General features: G+C 43.2%; 1 pseudogene across 1 annotated transcript; it reads right to left on the bottom strand.

Moving 5' to 3' along the window:
• Positions 1 to 14,649: 14,649 nt before the first annotated feature.
• Positions 14,650 to 15,254, bottom strand: LOC310828557 (U6 snRNA-associated Sm-like protein LSm3 pseudogene; annotated as a pseudogene). Its single transcript has one exon. The product of its transcript is annotated as a U6 snRNA-associated Sm-like protein LSm3 pseudogene (transcript).
• Between the last annotated feature and the right edge of the window lie 320 nt (positions 15,255 to 15,574).

The following is a 15,574-nucleotide window of genomic DNA, read 5'->3' as shown; positions in this document are numbered from 1 at the left end:
AGCTCATAGTAGTGAGGAATTGAAGTTCCCCCGAAATGTCTGCTTTATAGTCATTATTTACACAATGGGTCCCACGTGATTGGCTAATTCTCCTGTAGGCCAATCAGGTTGCGGATTCACTTCCACCTGGAGTTGGATTGGGTGGCTCCTGCGGACCAATCAGACTGCTGCATTCTGAATCCTATTGTTCTAGGACCAATCAGACTGCTGCATTCTGAATCCTATTGTTCTAGGACCAATCGGACTGCTGCATTTTGGATCCTATTCAACTCAGTACATAACACCGGCTCTCCCAGCTGCCCAGAGCCTGAGGCCACTGCCTCACCTCGCCTTACAGGTGGGCCAGCCCCAGCTGGTTTGGTAAATGGCTCCTTGCATAATGGGCAGGCACTTTCTAATTATAGACCTTCACAGTCAATTGAAAAATTGTGTTTAACTAATTCCCTGCGCATTGGCCCAGCTGGATAGGACTGATGGAAGTGGGAGTCCAGCAACAACATCTTAAGGGCCACGGGATTCCCCACCCCGTCCTAACAAGTTCCTTCCTTCCTTCTGTGCGACATGCTGTTGGTTTTTGCGGAAGCTTCCCCCACATCTCCCTCTGCACAAGGCGTGAGGGTTTTTGAAAAAGGCTTTAGATTAGAATTTCAACTTCACACTTTGAAAATTGGTTATCTTGCCGGTCTGTGATATGCGAAAAGCATATCACGTAGATGATCGTTATTTAGACAGAATGAAAGGCAGGCTCTGTCTCAGAGGCTTAAAGCATTTTTATTCAGTGTTTTTAACTGGCACTTCAAAACCTAAATCTCCTAGATTTCTCTTTCGCTATTTAGACAGCTTATTTGGTAGCTTGCCACTGGGTTTCTCCAGCTGACATTTATCTACTTTCTTGGAATGCACAAGTGATTCCCCCCCCCCCCCAACACGACTAAAGTCAGATTGCTAAATGCTTGGAAAAAAATAAAGCATAAAAAATACTGATTCCTTGGTAGAAAGTGTTTCAGCAGTATAGTCATTGTGCCCAAACCCCCAATTAGCATTCCATGATTGGAATGAATTATCTCAATATTTTGAAGTCTCTCTTAATAAGCTTTACAAAGTTTCTAACTTTTTATCTAAGTGCCTTTATCAATAAAATATTTTTATTATGGGCAAGCTAGAAAAGGACTGGCAAAATTCAAACGCCATTAACCTTACCTGCCCTGAACTGAGGCATATTGGCCAGGACGCAAATAGCTATTTTGGCTTAGTACATACAATGAGTTTTTTCCCATCACCTCCACTCACAACTTCAGCTACTGACAACCATGCCACTGACAAATGGCTTTTGAATTGGTAGTTTTAAGTGGCTTGTAGAAGCTCCTCTTTGAGAAAACAAAAGCCGCGGGGGTGTGTGGACAAGTGACAAAGTTGTCTGGATGCTAGCCAATGTCAAAGGGAATGGAAGACTCCCTTATTACTGCTAATCTTTATCCTAGTTAGGTTAGGAGCAGAGCTCTTTCATAACACTCTGAGTTGTAGGGTAGATCTGTGCTGCAACTCTGGCCATTGTGGGACAAGTTGTCAGAAATAGTGCTTTTCTAGTTAAAGGTAATGGACCCTTGGACAGTTAAGTCCAGTCAAAGGCGACCATGGGGTTGTGGCGCTCATCTTGCTTTCAGGCCAAGGGAGCTGGCGTTTGTCCACAGACAGCTTTCTGGGTCATGTGGCCAGCATGACTAAACCACTTCTGGCTCAACAGGACACCGTGACGGAAGCCAGAGTGCATGAAAATGCCATTTACCTTTCCACTGCAGTGGTACCTATTTTTCTGCTTGCACTGGTGTGCTTTCGAACTGGCAGGTTGGCAGGAGCTGGGACAGAGCAACTGGAGCTCACTCCGTCACAGGGATCCGAACCGCCCACCTTCTGATCAGCAAACCCAAGAGGCTCAGTGGTTTAGACCACAGCGCCACCCACTTCTCACTCAAATTTTGTTTGAAACTACCTAGCGCTATTTTGAAAACATTGCATTGAGGTTGGACTATGAAGCCATTTGGCAGCAGGGTCGGGAAATAGACCAAGCACCTGTCTCAATTTTCCAATAATTTAGGCATAATACATAAAGTCATCCAGCCCAGTGGAGGCATGAAGTGCAATGTCTGTTCCATCTGTACTGGATCAATTTTGAAGCAAGCTTGAATAAGCGTGGCTGACCACATACCCCCTTGATTATCTTGGCTTCTTGAAGCTGGCCCCAGGTGACTGACTGGATGGGTCCAGGGAATGGGCAGAGCTACAGAACTATGAAACTACAAGAGATATAAAGGTAAAGGTAAAGGGTCCAGTTGTGACCGACTCTTGGGTTGCGGCGCTCCTCTCGCTTTATTGCCCGAGGGAGCCGGCGTACAGCTTCTGGGTCATGTGGCCAGCATGACTAAGCTGCTTCTGGCGAACTAGAGCAGTGCACGGAAACGCCATTTACCTTCCCGCCGGAGTGGTACCTATTTATCTACTTGTGGCTAACGTGTGTACCAGGACTTAAAAGCCAGCAGCATGAGCGTGTTGGCTGCAGAGTAAATGGCAATGTGTACACAGCCCAGTCTTTAAGGTACCACAAAACAGAGTAGTAGCAAATTATTAAGTCAACATCAACAGAAAAGCCTGGGAAATGGCTTCCTAGCAGCCTCTCATTAATAAAGTTCAAGAGAAATGCTGGAAAATTGAAAGAACTGGGTTAGCTGTCCTGGACTTAATTTTTTCCCCATGTGACTTTCAGTAACCCACATCGCAGCATATGCAGTGAAATGAATAAGAGTCTGTTCAGGAAGCTAGTGTTCTATCAGTCAATTAGTGCAGGAAACTTTTTTAAAAGTCTAATCAGCTCTATTGGATTAAACTATGACACCCAAATTGTTGAAATTTCCTCTTGAAATATCAGCTCTGATATTGTAAGGAAACATCCATCTGCCTTGAGAGGAGAGCAGATGTGGCCCCTTCAACTGGGAACGAAGCAAAAAAAGAAGCATATTGTGCCTTTTCGATGGGGAGGGAGGGAATCCAAACTACAGCTGTACTCTTTGCACATTTTGGAAAAAAGATTACAGTGTTAGCAATGTAACTGAAGGCAGGAAGAATTGGTATTGCACAAGCCTAGAATCCAAGAATTTTAGAGCTGGAAGGGACCCTGCAGATCTGTTTGTTTGTTATTAAAGTGAGCAGATTCTTTATGCGGTCTTGTACAAATAGATATGTTTCCGAACACAATTCAAAGTGTTGGCACTGACCTTTAGAACCCTAAACGGCCTTGGCCCAGTATACCTGAAGGAGCGTCTCCACTGCCATCGTTCTGCCCGGACACTGAGGTCCCGCTCCGACGGCCTTCTAGCGGTTCCCTCACTATGAAAAGCGAGGTTACAGGGAACCAGGCAGAGGGCCTTCTCGGTAGTGCTGCCCGCCCTGTGGAACGCCCTCCCATCAGATGTCAAGGAGGTGAAAAAGCCAGCCAGATGGGTGGGATATAAATAATAATAATAATAATAATAATAATAATAATAATAATAATATAAATTATTATTTTATATTATTTTATTATTATATTACCTTTAAAAGACAGGTGAAGGCAGCCCTGTATATCATCTATGTGTGACTTATTTTTTGCCTAATGATGAGTGGCTCCCAGTACGTTTCTGAACACAAGTCAAAAGTGTTGGTGCTGACCTTTAAAGCCCTAAACGGCCTTGGCCCATATACCTGAAGGAGCGTCTCCACCTGCATCATTCAGTCTGAACACTGAGGTCCAGCTCTGAGGGCCTTCTGCAAAAAGTGAGGTTACAGGGAACCAGGCAGAGGGCCTTTTCGGTAGTGGCACCCACCCTGTGGAACGCCCTCCCATCAGATGTCAAAGAGATAAACAACTACCTGACATTTAGAAGACATCTGAAGGCAGCCCTGTTTAGGGAAGTTTTTAATGTGTGACATTTTAATGTATTTTTAATCTTTGTTGGAAGCTGCCCAGAGTGGCTGGGGTACAAATAATAATAATAATAATAATAATAATAATAATAATAATAATAACTCACTGCTCTCTTTAAAGTTCCATGTAACTTCTCTCACTCCTGCAAACTCTTCGCCAGGAGGCTTTGCTCTCTATAGCAATGTTGCCCAAACCTGGGTCTCCAGCTGTTTTCTGACTACAGTTCCTATCATCCCTGACCACTGATCCTGCTAACTAGGGATGATGGGAATTGTAGTCCCAAAACATATCTCCTTAGAGATCGTGTTGCTGTATCACAGTCCACAAGAGCCAATTGTTATGTGTTTCTTCTTATTACCAGGGCTGTCCTGCCCATGAAGAGGGGTAAACATCCCATTTCACCTCACACTGCAAAAAGGGACACGCAGCCCTTGATTATTACAACTGCATTTTTTGTAACTGCTTTGATTTTCATGTTGTAGAGCTATTACGTGATTACAGTGGTACCTCTAGTTACGAACTTAATGTCCGTTCTTAACCTGAAACCTTTCTTAACCTGAGGCACGCTTTCGCTAACGGAACCTCTTGCTGCCGCTGCGCCGCCGGCACACGATTTCTGTTTTCATCCAGGGGCAAAGTTCTTAACTCAAGGTAACTCTTCCAGTTTAGCGGAGTTTGTAACCTGAAGCAATTGTAACCTGAGGCGTTTGTAACTCAAGGTACCACTGTGTTGACATTTGTCTTCTATATTGTGAACCACGCTGCGGTCTTTTGACCAATACTGATTCTAATAGCAGCTGAACAACGATGGTTGTACTGAACGGACACTCAAAACATTTGACTTGTTAACCTTTGCATTTTAGTACATCCTGTGTTGTAATTCCCATGGCTTCAAATCAGAAACAGGTGCTGAAAGTGTGAGAAGCCATGAACCACTCATAGCAGCTTTGTAATACCTGCTGGCTAGAATCACAGCATGGATGGTTTCTGGTAGCTGCCATTCTGATTGGCTGAAGCTACAAATATTACAGGGAATGACAGGATGAACTGTTTGCTGCCACCTGGTGGGCCTGTTCTTTGCAAAGCTCTCCTCCTTTGAAGGAATTCCTGGAGCTTGCTTGCTGCCACCTGCCCGATTGCTGCATCGCAACACTCTGAGATGTTGAGCGTCTTGGCAGAGCAAACAAGGGTCACTAACTACCAGAATGCACCTTTGGATTAATCTAGGCGTAGGCAAACTCGGTCATCCAGATGTTTCAGGACTACAACTCCCATCATCCATGACCACTGGTCCTGTTAGCTAGGGATGATGGGAGTTGTAGTCCCAAAACATCTGGAGGGCCAAGTTTGCCTATGGCTGGATTAATCATTAGTAAGGCCAAAGGACGTAGACTTTCATTGACACGTCTGGCTGTTGGGAAGAAGTGAGGCAACTTTAAATTTTGAGCTCTCATTGTGGTTTTGTCTGTGTTGTTGCCGCCATTGCTGCTTGCTAATTTGAGTAAATTCTTGCTTGGCTGCATCTCAGTTGTATGTGTGTGATGGGCAAAGGTCAGTCAGGCCTCCAAACTGGAGTCTCTGGTTTTCCTAGGCAAGGACTTGAGCCAGAACTGAACAAAAATCAAGGGAAATAACCTCTGAGACACGGAAGCCACCCTGGGTTTTGACCAAGGGTTAGACTTGCAGTCCTCTGCCTCAGGCTTGGCTGGTAGGGAGGGCCACCATCGTACGTCTTGGCCTCCCATCACCAGCATTGATGCACTTACCACATGGGGGAGAAATGAGGCAACAAGGAGAACAATGCTTACACCATACCAGCCTCCTCATGACTTCACCCTTTCCCCTTAGGCAGTGCTGTTTTTCTAGAAAAAATGCTCACCACAAATGCTTCCCTTGTCCTCTTAGAATGGCAATGGCGCCCACCTGAGAGCGGCTGGAACAGTTCCAGCAAGTACCAGCTGGAAAAAAACACACCCCACCCCTCTGTCACCTGCTGCGACCTGCCCAATTCCTTAAAAATGGTTCATGGAGTATTTTTGTGTGCAGTAACAGCAGCTAGAACTCTTGTGGCCCAGAAATGGAAACAAGAAGAAATGCCCATGATTGAAGAATGGAGAACGAAATTAATGGGTTATGCAGAACTGGACAAATTAACAGGGAGGATTCGCAACCGACGGGACCAAAGACTGGAATAAATTTACAGAATATATTAAAAATATTTGTGATAATGATATAACGTTTGTAAGTTTCCAAGAAGCTCTGTAAAAAGGTTTGGTAGAAATATTGTTTAAATAACAAGGTAAGATAAGATATACATAGTGCAATATAAATGAAGAAATGTGAAGGTATGTAATAATTACAGAAAATTATCAGACTTGCTGATGGAAGTCTAAAAGAAAAAAGACGTTTGATGAATTCTGAATGTTTAATTGTGTTATAAATTTGTTTTTATTGGAAAATTAATAAAAATTATATACAAAAAAAGAATGGTTCATGGAGGCAGTCTCTGTATCCTAGCCTCTCCCCAGGCCTGGTTGGGGAGATGTCCAAGCTGTGTCTTGTCCACCTCCCTTCTGAGGGGTCCACTTTGCACAGTATGGTGGAAGCACAAAAAGTACAATCACAAGGTACGTATGCAGATACTTATTGGCACTTCTGGTAATATCCAAAACTGAATCTGATTTATGAATGGATTTAGGTAATCAGTACAAATAGGGACGCAGGTGGCGCTGTGGGTTAAAGCCTCAGCGCCTAGGACTTGCCGATCGAAAGGTCGGCGGTTCGAATCCCTGCGGCGGGGTGCGCTCCCGCTGCTCGGTCCCAGCGCCTGCCAACCTAGCAGTTCGAAAGCACCTCCGGGTGCAAGTAGATAAATAGGGACCGCTTACCAGCGGGAAGGTAAACGGCGTTTCCGTGTGCGGCTCTGGCTCGCCAGAGCAGCGATGTCACGCTGGCCACGTGACCCGGAAGTGTCTCCGGACAGCGCTGGCCCCTGGCCTCTTGAGTGAGATGGGCGCACAACCCCAGAGTCTGTCAAGACTGGCCCGTACGGGCAGGGGTACCTTTACCTTTACTTACAAATATCTAGCTCATTTTCCGAGGAGACATCGCATGGAATTTGTTATGTACTGAGTTGAATAGGATCCAAATTGCAGCAGTCTGATTGGTCCTAGAACAATAGGATTCAGATTGCAGCAGCTTGATTGGTCCTAGAACAATAGGATTCAGTTTGCAGCAATCTGATTGGTCCTAGAACAATAGGATCCAGAATGCAGCAGTCTGATTGGTCCACAGGAGCCACCCAGTCCAGCTCCAGGTGGAAGTGAATCCGCAACCTGATTGGCCTGCAGGAGAATCCTGGAATTAGCCAATCACGTGGGGCCCATTGTGTAAATAATGTATATAAAGCAGACATTCTGTTCTGGGGGAACTTCCATTCCTCCTCACCACCATGAGCTGAATAAAGAGCAGGAAATCCATTCTCGACTCCGAGTATATTTCAGATTTCTATGTTACTTTTCTGTGCTGTTTCAAACCCCCCTGTACAAAGCAAAGATAGCTGGGGCAGGCTGCCAATCTTGAGTGGGAAAAGTTGGCTAGGGAAGCAATCCTCAACCTTTTCCCTTCCTGTCATTCATCTGCCAGGAATTGCCCTCTACATTCTCCTTTATTTCCCTGTGGGAGAAAAGATACAGGGGATATCTTATACATGTATTATCCTCCTGTAGGTAGGAAAGGTGTGATGTTATTTATTTATGAGGGGGAAATGTTATTTATTTATGACTAATTGAATGAATTAGTAAGCCACCCTGTGGTGCAAAACTCTCAAGGCAGACACCTGTAAGCAGATGACTGACAGGAAGTTAAAATGTGGAGCAGCCTTCCACTTCTGTAGCCTTTGAAGTGCTTTTCAGTTAAACACCCCCTTCCCCACCCCAAAGCCCATAGAACTGAAAGAGACATGGAACTGCAAATCACATCTTTGATTAACGGATATGAGAAGTTGGCAACTTATTCTTTGGGGGAGGAGAGAGTTACAGAGAAAAAGGTCAAAATATCTAAATGCAAGATGGTACTGAAATCTGTCTCAGATATTTGGGGTTAAGGCGTCGAGCCACAAGGAAGACAAAGAAAGATTGAAAATTATGGGCGTAGATAGAAAAGGGATCTTTTGTGAAAAGTGATGCAGCAGTATGTAAAACGTTTAGCATTAAAAATCTAGAATCAGAGTAACAGAACCGGCTACGGTTTGTCGAGACAGCTGAACACTTGGGGACTGAGAAATAGATATATTTTAATCCTTATCAGCTGTCACTTCTCTGTGCCAGTGTCTGCTTTCTCCAACAAGGTTTTAAAGCAGTTCCCTGCAATGAGCACAGGGCTATTTCTCCTGTCAGTCAGCTGAAATATTCTAACAGAGCAATATTGTACGTGTCTACTTTGAAAGATGTGGGTGGCGTAGTGGGTTAAACCACAGAGCCTAGGACTTGCGGATCAGAAGGTCGGCGGTTCGAATCCCCACGACGGGGTGAGCTCCCGATGCTCAGTCCCAGCTCCTGCCAACCTAGCAGTTCGAAAGCACACCAGTGCAAGTAGATAAATAGGTACCGCTCCGGCGGGAAGATAAACAGTGTTTCAGTGCGCTGCTCTGGTTCGCCAGAAGCGGCTTAGTCATGCTGGCCACATGACCCGGAAGATGTACACCGGCTCCCTCGGCCAATAAAGCGAGATGAGTGCTGCAACCCCAGAGTCGGTCACGACTGGACCTAATGGTCAGGGGTCCCTTTACCTTTACCTTTACTTTGAAAGATGCTCTCTTGAGGGTTGGTCCAAAACATTTTGCCACCTGAGGTGAAGGAGTGGCAGTGGCAAGCAAGCCCCTTACCTGGCTCTGGGCCGGAATGACATTGGGGGCTGCCACGACTGAGGGTGGCTCTTCCTCTGCCCCATGGCAGCCTCCATGGGGAAGCCATGGGCCTGAGGTGACTAGAGGAGGCCCTTGAAACCGACCTGCCCAGGCAGCTTTGGCAAGATCCTCATGGTACTGTACCTGCAGCTGTAGGAGAAGCAGCAAAGGTGCACAAGGACGCCCCCTATCTTTTGTTTCCAGTTTTGCTGCCTCTACCAGCTCCTCCCAGCCTGCCACTTGAAGCTAATGGGCAGGTTAGCCGTGGTTCAGTGCGAATTGCTTTCAGGTCAGCGGTGTACAAGATTTAGATTCTAATACTGCAGTTATGATTTAATAGGTAGATAGTGTGCACCAAAAGGAAAGAAACAACAACTCCATGGAAAACTGGGTGGGAAGTCACAGAAATTAAGAGGGAAAAAACAAAATAGTGTTTTGATTGTATATGTTAAAAATGTTGCAATTTAATAATTGGGGGAAAGTGTGAATAATAATAATAAATAATAATTTATGTATACCCTGCCCAACTGGCTGAGTTTCCCCAGCCACTCTGGGCGGCTTCCAACAGAATATTAAAATACAGTAACCTATTAAACATTAAGAGCATCCCTAAACAGGGTTGCCTTCAGATGTCTTCTAAAAGTCTGGTAGTTATTTTTCTCTTTGACATCTGGTGGGAAGGAGTTCCACAGGGTGGGCGCCACTACTGAGAAGGCCCTCTGTCTGGTTCCCTGTAACCTCACTTCTTGCAATGAGGGAACCGCCAGAAGGCCCTCAGAGCTGGACCTCAGTGTCCGGGGAGAACGATGGGGGTGGAGACGCTCCTTCAGGTATACTGGGCCGAGGCCGTTTAGGGCCTTAAAGGTCAGCACCAACACTTTGAATTGTGCTCGGAAATGTACTGGGAGCCAATGCAGATCTCTCAGGACCAGTGTTATATGGTCCCGGCGGCTGCTCCCAGTCACCAGTCTAGCTGCCGCATTCTGGATTAATTGCAGTTTCTGGGTCACCTTCAAAGGTAGCCCCACATAGAGCGCATTGCAGTAGTCCAAGCGAGAGATAAGATTGCAGGCAAAGCTAATTCCCCCCTCCAGTCATATATTGGTTTGTGGTCCTACACAATTATACAATGGCATATATATATCTTGTATAGTTGGCTAGGATTGTAAACCAATATATGATTTTTTGGGGGGTGGGGGGGTGGGGAACAGCTTAGGCTGAAGCTCTGTGCAACAGTTCAAATTGTGACAACATCTGCTTTGGTCCTCAGTGAGACCGAAGCTCAGCTGTTGAAAAACAAGTCGCTGTGGCAATAGGGCATGGCATTTTAGGGGGTAAAAGCTAATTTTTGCTAATCTATTTAGTGAGAAGGTCTTAAAAACATGCTTTTTGTGTGTGTGGGGAAATTCAAAGCCGCTATTTTTTGTGATTGGGAAACATTTAGCTTGGTAAATCTACATTGGTTGAAGAAGCACGTAAACTGCTTTAGGAAAACAAAAGAATTTTATCTTCTGAAAATGTCAGTATTGCAATATTTTACACACACACAATATACACATGCAAGTCCTGGCAATTTTTAAAAATGAGTTCTATACAATTTTACACACTTTTCTTACCAGGCAAAACTAAATTACAGTATATCAATTTAACCAAAATATTATTTGAATTTCCAAGTCATGTTAGAACTTGTAAGCACCACTCATTATTTGGAAGTCGAAAGTTGCAAAATTCAGCATGCCCTATAATGGCGTGTACAAGTGAAGCTGCCAAGAAGTGTTTCTCAATGAAGATATGCTGCAAAAGGCTGCAATTCAAACTGACGTGGCTCATGTGTAGAAACTACGGAGGAAGCCTGAAGGTGTCCTTAATGCAAATTGTTAATTATGCTAACTAAAAATGCAAATTAGATCTAGTCGTCAGGTTCATGATGTTTCCCAGGTAGCCCTCAGTGTTCACCCTGACTGTTTATCATCTTGTATTTAAAAGATGATGTGCAGCAAACTGATTGGATATTCAAAATTTCCAACTCTGTTCATTAAGATATTTGAAGTATCTCGGTGTGTAAACTGATGCCTAATCCCCTTCACTGCTATGCAGAACTTCATATATCAAGAAGCCACCTCTTTATCTGCGATGCCTCCTGTATAATTAACAGTCTCCTGACACACATGCAACCAAGAGTGTGTTCCAGGTGGTGGCATACCCTCCAACATTTCTCTGATGAAAATAGGGACATCCTAAAGAAAAGCGGGACATTTTGGGATCAAATCAGAAACCGGGACGGCTTCTGTAAATCTGGGACTCTCCCTGGGAAATAAGGGCACTTGGAAGGTCTGTCACTGTAACTTACAACCCAGAGCTACAATTTCAAGTATCCTTGGCAAACTCCTCCAACATTTCTCTGATGAAAATTGGGACGTCCCATTCCTTACTTACAATTTTACTATTTATACCCCACACACCTTACTGGGTTCCCCCGGCCGTTCTGGGCAGCTTCCAACGTATATAAAAACCTAATAAAACATTAAACATGACAAAACGTCCCTATACAGGATTGCCTTCAGACAGCTTGGGTGTCAGATAACTCCATACTCTCCAATGAAAATAGGGACATCCTACTATACCCTCCAACATTTCTCCAATGAAAATAGGACATCTTAAGGAAAAGCAGGACATTCTGGGATCAAATCAGAAACTGGGATGGCTTCTCTAAATCAGGGACCTCCATGGAAAATAGGGACACTTGGAAGGCCTGCAAATTACCGTTCCCAGAATTATTTTTGTGTTAGGGAACTTGCTTTAATTTTGTGTGTGTATGCAGCTAGAGAGATCATCTACGGAAAGGATTCTACTCTTCCCTCTTCCATTTCCCTTCCTTTCCCCTTGCAGGCATCCCAGAGGAGAGCTTTGTCTTCTGGTAGTCAATTTCATAACTCTCCAGGGCAAGGCTCAAGCACCTCCCTATCTTCTTTCCAATATTTGTACCTCCTGAGCTCCCATTCACTGCCTGTGAATAGATGCACCTGGTAATGTATATTATTCATGTTCCTTCATTACAGGATGGCTTTTATTTTTTGAAAGAACTATCCATTCAATTCTGCTCCAAAGGTTAATGCTATCCCTCCCACCTATCCCCGCTAAAAAAAGGGGAACATTCTTTTGGATTCTTTTTAATCATCTGGAATCATGTGTGCAAACAGGGAGGGGAATTACTGCTGGCTTATGGGAGAGCAGATAACAAAAGCTGCAAATCGCTTGTCAAGGTTGATGAAAGAAACTTATTGTTATGATAAGGGGTTATTCAATGTGTTCACTAGAATGTTCTGTTGAGGAAAAATGGAAGTAGAGAACATATGATAAAATTGATGGTCCCAGAGCCCCTGGCTTCTCGACACACATTAGGTGAGAGATCTATATTTTATTTTAAGAACCACATTGCATGGTTCATGCAATGGTTTATGGCAATTTTATTCCCCTGTAGTATGAGTGATATATATTTTAAGATAAGCATAATATTTTATTTAATTATGGGTAACAGAGGTTGTGTGCTCTGAAATATTCCTGTTCTGCTGTTTTGTCTCTCGTCCCCCTACTTCGCTTCTGCGGCCAGGATCTCGTCAACGTCTCTGCTTTATTTATTTGCCATGCCTATTTAGATTTCCATCCCCTTTAATCAGTTATATGCCTCTCAGAGTTGCTTACAATTAGATCAAATAGCACGGAACAGACTACAAAAGCAATCAAAATAAATGTAAAAAGAAGGCAGGAGAATTTGCTAAAATCGAGAGAGTTTCTAACCCTGGCAACAGCTGGGTGTGACAAAAATGTTTTGTGCAATCGCATCGAAATATCACAGGAGCAAGTCTGACCTTTCCACTGGGGAGGACATTCCTGTCTTTGTTTCCCTCCTTGCTGAAGCCATGACACTTTCGCCCTGGTTTAAATTTGCTCACAGGCAATTGGAACAGTGGCAACCCCATCCTATATTTCTGTATCCTTTCACACCTACCTAAACTCACTTTGCAGACAGGATGTCTGCAAAAATGGGAACCTTTCATCCCAAGCTTGCTACACTGTTTCTCCCACAAAAGCTATGCTGTTTTGGAGAAGGGACATAAATGTACTGCATTGCCTTGTTCTTGTCTGTTCTGTGTTCCTTGCTAGTTCCGTTCGTAGTGCCTGCTTAGAAAATGCTGGACATTCAAGTCTTTCTGCCTTTGTGGCAAGTCCCTTATATTGCTTACACTCACACATCACTCCTGGATCCACAGTCTGTAATTTGAAAGGTTTCTTACGCCAGGATTATCTCTCTCATGTATACTATTTTCATACAAATTTCGCAAAAAACAAGCGGAGAAATATGTGAAATGTGGTTATGAATAGGCTGCTTGATTAATATGTGATTCACAACTCATGGTCTTTGTACTATACTGTACTGTACAATTATACTGTACAACGGTTATAATTATAAGTATGTAAATGGCTCAAAGTTAACAAACAACAGCAGTGTGGTCATTTGGACCCCACATAATGTTCATGTCAGTTTTTGTGCTTTATATTATTGGATTTGCAACTATATCACTTCACTGAGGAAGGAAAGTTCTTAATGAAGGCATGTATTGGTTTTACGTGCAAATCAGATATATTTGTATGTTTTTCTTGGGGTATATTTGATCCTGATACCAGATAGATTAATACTGACATTTTTTTAAGAGAGAGATAGGGTCACGCAGAGCCATCAGTACTTTTGTACCCAATTATGTATGAGAAATCTTTCCCGAAGGATAGACTTCTCCTTTCAGAGCAATGGGCAATGTTGTGTTCTCATTCCCCATGAATGGGCTTGCAGTTAATTGGTGCAATTTCAGGCTGACAACTCCTGCTCTTATTGTGAAGTAGAAAGTTTGGCACAGTATCTATAGTCCTGCCGAAACACTGGTAGCTTTAAACTTCAACAGTAAGTGCCTTGCTGATTTCGTTCCTATTTGCTCATCAGAACAAAGGGCAAAAGTGCTTGCAGAATAAGAAGACAGAGAGTTCTAGGACTGTTTAATTTCAGGTTGTTCTCTTGTTTGCCAAATTTTCAATCGTACACAGGTATATGTACATACATACCCTACATCATTTCTCTGATGAAAATAGGGACATCTTCCATACCTCCAACATTTCTCGGATGAAAATTGGGACATCCTAAGGAAAAGTGGGGCATTCTGGGATCAAATCAGAAACCGGGAAAGCATCTGTAAATCTGGGACTGTCCCTGGAAAATAGGATCTGTATATATATATATATATATGTGTGTGTGTGTGTGTGTGTGTGTGTGTGTTTGTGGGATTTGATTGTAAAATAACAGCTCTCTTTCTGAAAACAGTGCTATGTTGTAAAAATAATAATGGCGGGGGGGGGGGGAGAACTGGAACTGAAATAAGTTGTACCTTTCTAAATGCCACATTATGAAAGAACAGCAAATCTTTCTAATGATTGCATCTTGCTAGCTTTTATAGAGTCATATTATCACCGATTAACAATTCCCAAAGAACGTTATTGGCACAAAGTAGATTTTAATCTACATCAGATAGTTATTCCCTGCCCCCCTTTACCATCTTTAAAAGAAATGAAGATTGGTTGCTGCAAACAGAGAGTGATATCAGTATATCATTCCCACGAGCCCCATTTACAGCATGGTAAGTAATGGTGGAATAGAATGCACCTTTCTTCCTCGGGCAGAAGAAATACCACTCCTCTTTGCTTTGTTTTTTGTGTGTTTTTTGTGTGTTTTTGTAAATTTCTAAAAAACCCAAACAGATTTATTCCTTTAAAAAGATCAGCGGCCACAAGCGCAACTAAAATTGTTATATCCACTGATTTGAAACATAAAGACACCTGCACTTAAGTTATTTCGGAAAAAAACCCTTATATCAACTTATATGCCAAATGATCTTACGCCTTCACAACAATATGGTTTGGATGGTCTTTCAGAATTAAGGGCAGAATCTTAATGTTTAAGGGTATCAGAAGACAGTGTCCAGAGGTCCAACATTTTCTAAATGATGACCATTTTTTTCATGGTTTCAGCCAACCCTCAGTGGAGGAGCTACAAGAACAACTCTATCTCCTCGGACAAACAGCATCGGAATATTCCTTTCAGTAGATTTATAAATCTCTTCATAGGTTTCTTCATCAATTTCTATTGTTGTCACAGTCTCCTCAAAATCACCCAAAATCATATTTTAAGTGCTGGTCATAAGCATGTAATCTGCCTCAAAGTTCTCAGTCATTTCTTATTTTTACATAAATTCGTTCATCAAGACTGAGTCTGATGAGATCCAAGGGCTCTTCTACAGTATTTGTGGTTTGTTGCTGGTCCACCTCGTCCGCCATTTTTTCAAAGCCCACCAGTCCTCTTTGTGAGTAAAATCTTCTTGGTCAATGTATTGCATGGGAATGTTGCAGTGATGGTGGTTTTGTTCCTTGATCTCCATCACTGCGGAACAGAACACTGCTGAATTCTACTTCATTTTAGTAGAGTGAAGTGGGTTTCGCTATTTCCTGCAACGTCTGTTGCAGTTATTATTATTGATACTTATTTACACTACATCTTCCGTTCTATTAATTTACGATTTCTACACTGCCTTATAGCTGTTTGCCTTCAATAATGGTTTGAAGGGAAGCGGAACTTCACTTTTAATTTGCACCATATATACTATGTT

Source organism: Podarcis gaigeae (genome assembly GCF_964106915.1).
Source record: "Podarcis gaigeae genome assembly, chromosome: 12".
NCBI lineage: Eukaryota > Metazoa > Chordata > Lepidosauria > Squamata > Lacertidae > Podarcis > Podarcis gaigeae.
Note: the sequence above shows the minus strand (reverse complement) of the source record. Positions and strands in the feature narration are given on the sequence as shown.